This window comes from Prunus avium, chromosome 1, assembly GCF_965620075.1.
Source record: "Prunus avium chromosome 1, drPruAviu1.hap1.1, whole genome shotgun sequence".
In the NCBI taxonomy this organism is placed as follows: Eukaryota; Viridiplantae; Streptophyta; class Magnoliopsida; order Rosales; family Rosaceae; genus Prunus; species Prunus avium.
Window position 1 is genome coordinate 15,907,780 of NC_142284.1, and position 11,988 is coordinate 15,919,767.

The following is an 11,988-nucleotide window of genomic DNA, read 5'->3' on the forward strand; positions in this document are numbered from 1 at the left end:
CCTCACCTTGAGTTGCCTGTTTAGGTTAAAGATTTGATCGATCCTATCACCAAAGATTGGAGACGAGATGATGTGATACGATGGTTTACTGAGGTTGATGCAAAGCTTATACTTAATATGCCCACTAGCCCCAGAGGATGTCCTGATAAACTACCGTGGCATTTCACAAAGCATGGTGATTATACAGTAAAGTCCGATTACGATTACGAACTTGCTGAGAATTTGGACAGGAATGGTGAGCTCAATCGCAAGGGTGAAGGGGAGTGTAGTAATTAGAAGGTGCAAAAATCCTTCTGAAAAGGCATTTGGAGTTTAAAGGTAATTCCAACAATTAGATTCTTTATGTGGTAGGGTTGTGTAAACTCTCTAGCAGTGCTGGATAATTTGCGAAGACGTCATATGGATGTGGAGAATAAATGTGGGCTCTGCGAACAGGAAGGTGAGACTCAAATGCATTTATTTTTCCAGTGTGAATTTTCCTGCGCATTTCGGTTCGCTTGTCCTCTCCAATTGGATACTGCTACTGTCGAGGGCAATGATTTTGCATCCTGTTAGGCTTTTCTCAAGCGGAAATATGCAGGTTATGAACAGTATGAGGATCTTTTGCAATTACTCGCTTATGGGTTTTGGAGAATATGGAAATGTCGTAACTCTATGGTGTTCCAAGGATTACAAATCAATTCGAGTGATGCATAAGGTATAATGGTAGTGCAGGTGGGGGAATACAAGAAGGTTGTCTTACCAAAGGCTCCATTGATTAATGAGCTTCCTAAACCCCCTGACCAAACTCAACAAGTCCAGGCGGTATGGGAAAAACCCCGACACGGTTTTGTGAAAGCAAATTGTGATGGGACTTGGGTGATGCAAACAAATATGGGAGGTTTTGGGTGAGTGATTCGAGACTTCGTAGGTTGGACGATGCGAGCAGGAGGTCAAGGAGATATGAGGTTTGGGTCTGCTCTTGCAGCCGAAGTAGATGTTATTCGTGCAGTGTTGATTGCATGCCAGCAAGGAGGTTCTGTCTTTTGTTTTATATATATAGATAAATGTCGGAAAAAAAAAACATAAAAGACCAAAGGTAATAATTTGACAAACCTCAAGAACTATTTGTAATAAAATAAAATAAAATAAAAAGTGGCCCAACAAAGATAAGACGTGTGTTTCAGTTTGTAAATTCAGTTACCAAACATCATATTAAATTTAAAATCGAAAAAGAAAAAGGAAATTAAAAAATAAAAGAACCCAACTGCGGAGGAGTCCATCGCTGCAGAGTGTTGGCAGACAAAACACTACTCAGCACTGCATGGTCTTAACAGACAAAAGAATCAACCGCTCTTTTAAATTTTTCTTGCAATCTATAGGATTCTTTAGATTTTCGAACCCACGACTCTTATCTACCAAAACATAACTATTCTTTGCTCTTTCAATTCAGTCCTCCTTCTCCTTCCTTCCCCTCTAATTACTCTTTTTGGCACATCATCATCATCTCTGTAATCCGCCATTCTCTCTCTCTCTCTCTCTCTCTCTCTCTCTCTCTCTCTTGTTTGTTTCATTCACTCGAGAACTTGCAAACTCTTGCAATATCATTTTATTTCTTGAAATTATTCTACTCTTCAATTTTCAATCTTTGGTCAACCCAATAGCTTAAACTTGTGCTTTTTTCTGTTCTCTAATTGTTGTTTCTCTGGGTCAAGGGTTCTAGGATTGTTGCTGATTTCTCATAATCTTATAGAGCTTTTGCTCTAATTCTTGTTTCATATTGCTGCAATGGCTATAACTGGAACTGGGTGGTTTTTTTGTTGTGATTCTCGGTCATTGATTAATTCTGGGCTATAACTGGAATTGGGTGTGATAATCATGGTCAACTGAATATGAAACCATTCTCCATAAGGTGATTGATCTTCTCTCTCTCTCTCTTCTCTCTCTCTCTCTCTCTCTCTCTCTCTCTCTCTCTCTCTCTCTCTCTCTCTCTCTCTCTCTCTCTCACATTTGTGTGTGTATGTGTTTTTCTAATCTAGTCTTCTGGATTTTATTTCATTACTTTATACTTTTTAACAGTGGACTTCTTGAGGGGGAGTGCCTTTTGTTACATATATACGAATTTTTTTGTTACATTACATGTAGAATAAATGCAAAATAATTAATTTCAAGAATAATGAATTTTTTCTAACACTCTGTCTTTCCTTAATAGAACCGTACTTTTTTTCTATTGGAGTTAAGTAAATTCTAGGTTCTGCATCACACAGCTTATAGTTGGTGAAACTTAAATGATATCAACCTGCATTTTAAATTTCATCTGGAAGTGATGCTCCTTGGGCATGGTTTGTTGTTTTGTTTATGAACTAGTTCTGGCACACTAATTTTTTGCTCTTGGAAGTGATAATTGTCAAGAAAAAGAAGGGTGGTGAAGTTCAAGTTTAGCAGTTGCAAATCCAATAATGGCTTCAACAAAAAATAATGTGACTTGCACCATTATATACGAAGGTACAGTCTCAGCTTTATATCTTTCTCCCATAATTGGCTATGTTCACACATGAGTTTTAAACCATTTGAATGCACCTACGAGAATCACTTCATACTTGTAGAGCTTATGCATAAAATTGTCCGAAACAACCGACTTCGATTTGACATTTCAATTTGAAAAATCATGGTATACATATTTTTATATACTAAATACAGATTTCCCTGTGAAAATCTAATACAGATCTAAAGGATTCACAAACCACGTATTTTTTGAAGTTTTCCCTTTGAACTTCAACGAAAATCCTTTTGAACTTCTTGTTTATAAGACAATCAATTCAATTAAAGTAGTTCCCAATAAGGATACATGTCAGTAGTATGTGCTAGAAGTTATATGCCTGTGTTAACACACTGCCTCATTTTCCTTCATGGTGTAGATGACTGAGCAAGAAGAAATTATTATATGGTTGATGCAGTATGAATGCAAAAAACTTCGCGGTTGGTGTACGTAAAATTATTTTCTCTGTTTTTTTGGGTATGGTTCATTGCAGTGCATACATGTACCATGTCTGCAAAAGAATTATTGTTCCTTTTCTATGAGATATAATTTTATAAAAAACATTGTGATGAATAGCCACTGTGGAAACGATGTCTACCAGAGTGATACATTAGGAAAAACTAGACAAGAAAACTGATAATCACCCTATTATAAAAGGCTCATATTTACCTCTGATAATTTTGATAGAACACAAATTTTATCCTGAATGTTCAGAATAACATCAATTTTGTCTCCTAAGTTCATATCATATAGACTAGTAAAACAAACACAAAAGTGAATTCATAAGATCACAAAGAGTTACAATCTATTGGAGAAAGAAACCCGATCTTGTATGGAACTTAAAGCAGCCATAATTTTGATTGATTTCAAATTTTCAACAGGAATAAAACAATATGCAATAAAGTGAAGATTTGAAGAAAAAGTTTAACAATGAGGCAGATATGCAGCAGCACCTGTTCTAGATCAGTAAAAGGATGTCGTTAAACAGATTATTAAAATCGTTGATTAGACTTTCTTGTATCAATTGAAGATTGTAAGTTTATTTGTTAGATGACTTGAAAAGTGTAACTGATGTATAATGATTACAATACATCTTTTATCCCAGCAATAGGAAGCAATTTTGCTTCTGCCTGCATAAATTTCTCCCCGTATCACTTTATTTTTATTTCACATCCAACCATTAGAGTGTTTTCTTTTCATTCCTAGTTTCTACTTCGGTTTTCTTTTTCCTGAGATGGTATGTTTTTTTTCCTTAAAGGAGTCACTCACTATGGCCCCGCTGGAAATTGAGACTAGTCTAATTGTATCTGAAGATTAGCGTAACAAGTAAAAATAGAAACAACCGTGCACAAATTAATATTTATTGATATTATATCCAACATATCTTTAGCGAGCTTAATTATGTATTTGGGATGATGCTTTAGCTGATTTAGCAATCTCATAATCAGGATGAGGAATGGCAAATTTTTTGATTCTGCGGAAAAATATGCCTGCGAGTACTTTTCAATCTGGGCAATATTGTCAGGTTCAATCTTCATGTCATGCTTGTAAGTTCTATGGGGATGAATTGCATAGCGTAATCTGCACTTAATCTCTCGTTGAATTGAAAAGAGGAAATAATCTCTACGGTTTTCTAATAATTGATTTTGAGGAGATCAACACTCAAATACTCCTTTCTTGTAGTGTACTAATTCTTATGTTTTGTGCAGTTCATCTCATCATTAATTTTGTTCCGAATTTCTTTCAGATCTTTACACAAAGAAGATGTTTTAGCTGCTGCGGTCTACTTATTCTACAATAACTATCCTAGACACATCTCTCTTTTTGGGAATGAATGAGGATGAAGCCACAACTTGTAAGCTTCTGTTTTCACAATTTGTATGTGTTACCAGATTGCTCTGTCTTAAGGTTCTTTTCAAAGATAAAAAATAACGAAGTAAAATAAAAATCTTAATTCTTGTCCAGATTGAAATCAAGCTTATTGCTGCACAACTGAAAAAAAAATGAAAACCTTTTTTTTTCTTTTCTTTTCTTTTTTTTCTCTATTAGGAAAGATAGTTGATATATCATTGTACTCTGTTGATGTATAGGAAATTAACCATGAAATGTCTTTGAAGCTATGAGCGTCTTTGGAGGTTCAAATCTACTCGTTGTGAAGCATTTAGAGCCTATTCCGATATTTTAAAGCTAGCAGGACAGTTAGCATACTGAAGTTCACAACATAAAAGGATACCAAGAATTACAAACCAGTTGGAACCTGGAAGTCACTAAGCAAGCCTAGAGCCTAGATCTATGGTTGTAAAAGGATCAAAGGCAGTTGCAGACTTGGCTCTAGTCTAATACTAATAGTCTTACCTAATCATATTGTCTTGATGAGCCTAAGTCGTCGTAGTGGCAGGTAAAAAGCCGTGTTTTGGTGGGTTTGGGTGCTCTGTACTTGTTGCTGGTGATATTAAAACACCATGAATAAAAAATGCACTACCTATGAATATGAAAATTTTGATGTAAAAATGTTGTAGAAGACATTTACGAACCTTGATTAACTATGCTTTTCCATTGCTTTCTTATTTTCCCTCTGAAAACAATTCCTTTGGCTAGAAAGGTTGCTAGGTATTTGAATTTTGAACACTGTTTTCGTATAATTAATGACCTGTGTTTTTTGTAGGAAAAACTTGTATATGAAGACTTGTCTATTAAATGGATACTTGCTGCTTTCATATAAAATTTTCTGTCATGTGTTAAAAAAAATCTTGAGATTTAGTTGTCATATGGAGACATACTACAGCAACGTTGGATTGCGGAAGCAGCTTCTCGAATGCTTACTGTAAAGAAGCGGTGGATGTTCCCAGTAATTTGCAGAGCTTGACAGAATATGGATACCATCTAGGGTATTGATGGAGACTTTGGCATACTACAGCAACGTTGGATTGCGGAAGCAGCTTCTCGAATGCTTACTGTAAAGAAGCGGTGGATGTTCCCAGTAATTTGCAGAGCTTGACAGAATATGGATACCATCTAGGGTATTGATGGAGACTTTAAGAAACTGAAGCTGCGGGTTCTCTTCCCCAGTTTTACTACTTTTTATTGATAAATAAAATTTTTTATCCTGTGCAAAGTATATGTTCGTTGATTACCTGGTAACTTGAAATGAAAAATTATTGCAAAAACCAAGCCTCGATCACATGATTAGTTATTGTAGTCATTCACGGTTCATAGAATGAACTTTGAGCTCTCGATCACATGATTAGTTATTGTGAGAATGATGTGACGAACTTGCACGGCGATCTACCATAGAATGAACTTTGTGCTCTTGGAGGGAATTGCGAGCATTCCATATAAGATTCAATACAACTACAGAAACTGTCATAAGTATTTTAAGTTAATGGATTTGAGTCTGTCTTTAACACAATAATTTGCCTTGTGACTCAACATGCTAAAACGGCATCATCACAAAGCTTGAAGAACCCTGGACTTTGACTTAGCCTTTCATAAGGAATTTTCTAGAATTTGTACGCCAAGAAAGAAAAGTTCCCTGTTCAAATAGAAACCCTTCTTTTTGTTTTTGTTGTTTTGTCTGTTCTTCTTTCTACGCGCCATCTTGAACTCTTCAACATCTTCAAGTTCCATTTTTTTTTTCTTTCACCAAATTCTTCAAACTCTCATTGAGCAATCTCCTCCACCCAGGAAGAGTTTCCACCTCAACCAAATTCTCCTTTTGGTTTAAAAACATTCGGCCATAAAATTACCCATTTATGCCTACCAAATAGAAACATCCTTAAACTCATCAAGAGTTCTAAAAATCTCTCACTTGCTATAGTAATATATTGCTTGCTGGGATACTGCTGCATGGGCTAATAACTAATGTTTTCAATTACTGCATTAACATATTGGATGTGCCCATGATTCCAAATCCGACACAAATCAAACGGAGAGGAAACCTCTCCTCGTAGATTAGATTAATTTAGAGTGGCTTGTAAAAAATTTATAAAAAAAAAAAAAAAAAAACACAAATGCCAATCCCTTCTTAACTTGTTGGTCTGATACAAAGCAAAGGTCGGCATGTTTTGGGTTCGAGGACCGGTCGAATCAACGTATCATATTTACCAGAAAAAAGAGGAACCCATATGCCAAGAAAACACAACCATGCTTACAATTAATTTACAAATTACATGTATGTCATACAATATTCATTCACATACATAAGGGTTTAAGTTAACCTAACATCTAACTCTTAGGAAGTTTTACAAAAATCAATTTGCCCTCATTTTCCTCTTATAATTTACAACATTAACAAGATTAGTAAGAGGTTTTGTCAACTCGTACAGCTCGGAAATCGAGCGATATCTTCCTTTCTTCCTGCTCGGCCCCAAACTTGCTAGTACGTCATCACCATCATCATCTTCCACCTCATCTGCAAATCTTGTTGTTCTGTATTTTGAGGAACATACCTGATCATGATCACCATGATGAACAGTTTTGCCATCGCTTTCTTCTGTGGCGCCATTGTTATCTGATATTGATCCGCTCAGTTGTATGAGTTGCTCCGCTGCGTCCATTTCCAGCTCTGAGAAATCACTGCTTCCAATTGGGTCCTGCTCCTTATTGTTGTTTTTCATCTTTCTCCTCTTGCTTCCACTTGCTGCTGCTGCTGCTGCTGCGGTTTCTGTTGATTTCTCCATGAATATTTTATGTTGGTTTGTTGATAACTTAGCTGACAATCAAATGAAATGAGGTTGTAAATAGCAGAAACTAGGAAAGGAGGTTTTCACTTTATATACAGTACGCTGAGTCGGTTGCCATTTTAAAACTTTTATTTTTTATCCTTTCCTTTTCATTTTCATTTATTAAATTTAGCTCTCTTATTCACAAGGTGAATGCAGCAAAATGGACCTAAGCTAGATTTGACTCTGGGCTGTTTTGGTTTGGCCCAAGTGGTGAGACCTCGTCTTATTCAAAGGTGGGCTGGGCTTTGCTACAGTGCCCCGTGGCACTATGATCAAATCTTACCTTTTCCCTTTGGAAATCAAAAAGACCTACTTTTTTCCCTTGACCAAGATTTGTGTTCTATGTTTCCCACTTTTTTTTTAATGTAATTTTTTTTGCCAATAGTTAAGGAGGGGGAGGGCAAAAAAACTTGTATGAAATGGAGATATTATTGTTTTGCTATCTCCGACCAATCACAGACTGCTACTTGAAAAAGTTATTACGCGTGGTATATTGTGATTGGCTGAGGATAGCAAAATAATGCTATATCCATTTCATGTAAGTGTTTCTTGGGGGAGGGGGTGCAAACTTACACTCACTTTACAATGTCATGACATGCCTTGAACCCAAGACCGACTATATGGAGACAAAGCTCCTTACCACTACACTAGTGAGGCACCGGCCATTGCCCTATACCATTAACTCCATTTGTTAAGCTTGATGACATGGCAAAGGTGTTTTAGTTGTTTTGTATAGTGGGTCATTTACCCACCATTTTGGGTGGGTGATCCAGCAAAGTGGAGCACCTCCAACATGTTCTAAAAAAATAAAAACATTTCTTAAACTTTTAAAATAATTACAAACTTTACTCATTCCCCTAATCCTGACCTGCCCTTCTCTTTGTGTCCCTCTCTTCCTCGCGTAATGGCTCGCATAGGGAGGGCCAAATCTGGTCGCAATGGTGTATGGGGTAGGTGGGAGATCTGGGTTGGCTAGGTGCAAATTTGTGTTAGCTAGATAGAAGAGAGGGGGTGACGAAGCTGATTTTGAGAATTGCGACATTGGAGCCCCCTCTTCTCCAAAAAAAGTTAGCGTCTTTGTGGTATTGGGACGGTGGAGTCCTCTTTAACATTATTCTCCATTGTAGATGAACTGCATTAATGCAAGTAAATCCAAAACATATAAGAAATAGACACAATCAAAAAATTAAAATGGCAATAAAATGTAGAAAATGCTAACACATACCTATTAAGTAATGGACATTTTCTTTTATTATGTTGTCCAAGCCACATAGAGAACACCGCCTAGACTTTCCTTTTGTCTTTTCTCTCTAGGATTTCAAACGTTTTCCACTATGGAGGGAATCTACAAAACCTTGTTGTTAATGAGAATTGGCACAAAATGTTTTGCCAACCAAATTCATATTCATATTTTTAATTTAATTAGTAAGCCCTTCAAATGAGTCTCGTACAAGTTGTCTCCCTTCTTCTGATATTGCAACATCATCAATTAGCTTTGATGCGAGTTGAAATAAACTTATGTGTCTCATTATTAGTGAGTTATCTGCACCATCTTGGATTTTTCATTTATCACTACAAATTCTTGAAAACATTGTGCATCTTTGCATAATATACTTCTTTGGCAATTGCATGATTTATTTCACTCCAAAAAATGCTAACATATGCTTGCATAGAATCCCTTTGAACTTACAACTACACTTCACTATATTTGATACTTTATCATGCACAAAGGTCCGTACTCCAGAGTTTGCAGCAAACTTTTGGATTTTGTAAATCCAACAATTTTCATCTTCACTTATAACATTCACCATGTAACTATTACTTTCCAAAATCTCATTTTAAAATTTGTAAAAGCATTTTTTGGTGTATAAACCAACCATTTGGTTCTCCATTGGCATCCATAATTTCATATTAGGTTTCTCATTTAAATCCCATGGTCTGCAACTAATTCTTCATGTCTCAAATGAGAGAGTGCCCTATTAAGACGAGTGACAAAATCCATCAAAGAGTTACTTTTGGAACAATAGTGCATGAAAAATGCATGCATGGATTATGCTCTTTGACTACTAGACATCCCTGTTGAAAAGTATTGCTTAACATATGCAGGAACCCATCTACCAAGCAACTTATACATTTCTTCGAACCACTCCTTGTTGCTTGGTTGACTTATCTCTAAAGCTTGAAACCAATTATTTTCAAATTCTTCTACGTTCTCAAATTCCCATCTGGCTCTCTTGAAAAGATCAAAGTAATTCTGATGGTCAAAATAACCCATCTTTTCTTGAAACTTTTTAAAAATATGCCAAACACAATATCTATTAAATGTATTTGGCAAAACTTGAGCTATAGCCTTAGTCATTGCTTGATTTTGATAAGTGATTATAACAGTTGGAGCATCTTTTGGTCCTAGCCATGTTTCTAATAGCCAAACAAATGAGTCAAAAGTTTCATTACGCAAAAATCCACATCCAAAAATGGTGGTTTGACCATGGTAGTTAACACCTACAAGTGGAGCAAATATCATCACATAACGGATTGTATTATACGTTGTATCAAATACAACCACATCACGAAAATGTGTGTAAGGTTTCCTTGCAACAAAGTCAACCCATAAGCATCTAGTTAGCCAATTATTATTATCTATCTCGAACTTAAAAATGAAATCTGAATCTTTATCTTCCTATGACTTGAAATACTCATATAACATTTCCCTTTCATCTTGCTCAAAATTTCTTCAATCTCTTTCTATGAGTCCAACACTTCCATGCCCATCAACTTGTATCTCGAGCATTTTGAATTGTTGATATAATGGAATGTTCACATCGGAAAAATCTTTTACCAAAATCTTTTTTGTATCTGATACAACACGATGAGATTTTAACAACTGCTAACTTTGTTGTACAACCTTCACGAACATTGCCTCGTTGTCTTTCTATTCGTGTGCACTCACTATCTTTTTTTTCTCCATATCTCATCAGTTTCCCCTTCCTTAAAACAAACATATTGTTTCCAAACAACCTCACATGTTTCTTTCTTTTTCTTCTCCTTACTTATCCTAACACTAAATCCAACATTTTTTGCATAATCGTTTTAGAACCTGTATATCTCATCTAACCCCTCTTTGGGTTTCTTATCGTCTCTAACTTGAGGAGTATAAAGTTCTTCTTTTGGAAATATCCATTTTCATGCATTTTCCATGACACCTACAAAGTACACCCATGACTACTCTAGAAACTAAAATGTTGCGAACAAGAACTACAAAACAAACACACAATATGACCTTGTAAAAAAAAAAAACACATACACACAGCATAACTAGGAGAACAAGGAAAAGAAAGAGATGTTGACTAGGACGCTCACTAAGATTCATGACTAAAGTCATGAAAAGCATGGTAGAAACAAATGTAAAAAAAGGAAGAAGTAAAGAGCCTAGAAGTTAGACTCATGCTTAACTAATAAATCAATCAATAAATCAATCGTATCTTTTTCATTTCTCAAGAAAACATATACAGGGGGCCTAAGTCGTGATTAATTTCTTGATGCCCTAAGAACAACAAATAAACAAAAAAAAAAAGGAAGGAAGAAAAGAAATAGTGTGCATTGTGAACTAACCGGTAAAATCAGAGCTTCAAAACTTCAGTCGGCGACACCATAATCGAAGGAGGCTGTGGGCTGCAACCTTCTTGAGAACGTGGTTTGTTTTGTCGACGGGGAGAACGTGTTTTCTTTTTTTTAATTTCCATAAATATTTTGTTTTAATTGAAATTAATATAAAATATCTTCTATGGATTTTTAAATCTGGTTTTTCTCCCCTCTTAAATTAGATCCAAGTGTGGGTGACCACAAATCCTTGGACTATGGAGTCCAGAAGAATGGGACTGTACCTGAGTTATATATAGACCATAGTCATAGTCAGAAATTGTAATACCCCAAAAAAAAAATTAAAAGTGGACTTTCATATTTCAGAGAAAAAAAAAATATTATGGTGAAGAATAATTATGGGTATTTCATCAAGTGATTTTGAACTGAGACTATCAGATTTAGTGTGTTTAATTTCAAGTTGGACAAAAATACCCTGTAGAAAAAAATAATAATAAGGAATCTGCAACGCGTAGGCAAACCCATCCTTTCCCTTCATTCTTCCCCCCTTCTCCTATTTTTCTCTTCCAAAATCAGATTGTGATATTCAAATAGGTGTGAGTTGTTCACCTATTAGAGATGAATCACCTAATCTAGGCAAGTGTAATGATTGTTTAAGCTAAGATAATATTGTGGGTAGAAGGAGATGGAAGGAGGGTGAGGAGGAGAAGGAAGAAATGAGAACTCTCCAAGGGAACGGGAGTGAACCCGGCAACTTCTGAAGGGTAATTTCATCATTTTAGCTTTTTGGGACACAAGGTAGGGTTTCCTGATTCCCCAATGATTAGACTATATCTCTCTCCCTAACCTTTTGAATCTATCACATCAAGTGAGGGTGCTAGCACCACTCTTCACTTGTTGTCTACTCATTCTCTCATCCCATTCAATCTCTGGTGAAAAGCTTTGGAGAAGTGCATATCTTTGTACCTATTTGCAGAGCTACAAGGTGGAGAATCAACATCAAAGGGAGAGCAAACAACAAAGGGACCACTCCCTTTACTTGAACACCATTCTTGGTTTCAAGATTCGCTCCAAGGGTATGAACATCTTATCTTTCTCTCAAATAGGATTTAGAGAGTCTTTGGTACACACTTTCATAGACTTATA

General features: G+C 35.9%; 1 long non-coding RNA gene across 4 annotated transcripts; it reads left to right on the forward strand.

Moving 5' to 3' along the window:
* The first annotated feature begins 1,281 nt into the window (after positions 1 to 1,281).
* Positions 1,282 to 5,644, forward strand: LOC110749347 (uncharacterized). Of its 4 annotated transcripts, XR_015836370.1 has the most exons (7): positions 1,282 to 1,891; positions 2,378 to 2,484; positions 2,898 to 2,964; positions 3,967 to 4,065; positions 4,266 to 4,373; positions 4,609 to 4,916; positions 5,184 to 5,644. It is a non-coding gene; the product is annotated as an uncharacterized LOC110749347 (long non-coding RNA). The 4 variants fall into 4 exon arrangements; XR_015836373.1 differs by lacking the exon at positions 4,609 to 4,916; XR_002525601.2 differs by lacking the exon at positions 5,184 to 5,644 and having other exon boundaries at positions 4,609 to 5,174.
* The last annotated feature ends 6,344 nt before the right edge of the window (positions 5,645 to 11,988 follow it).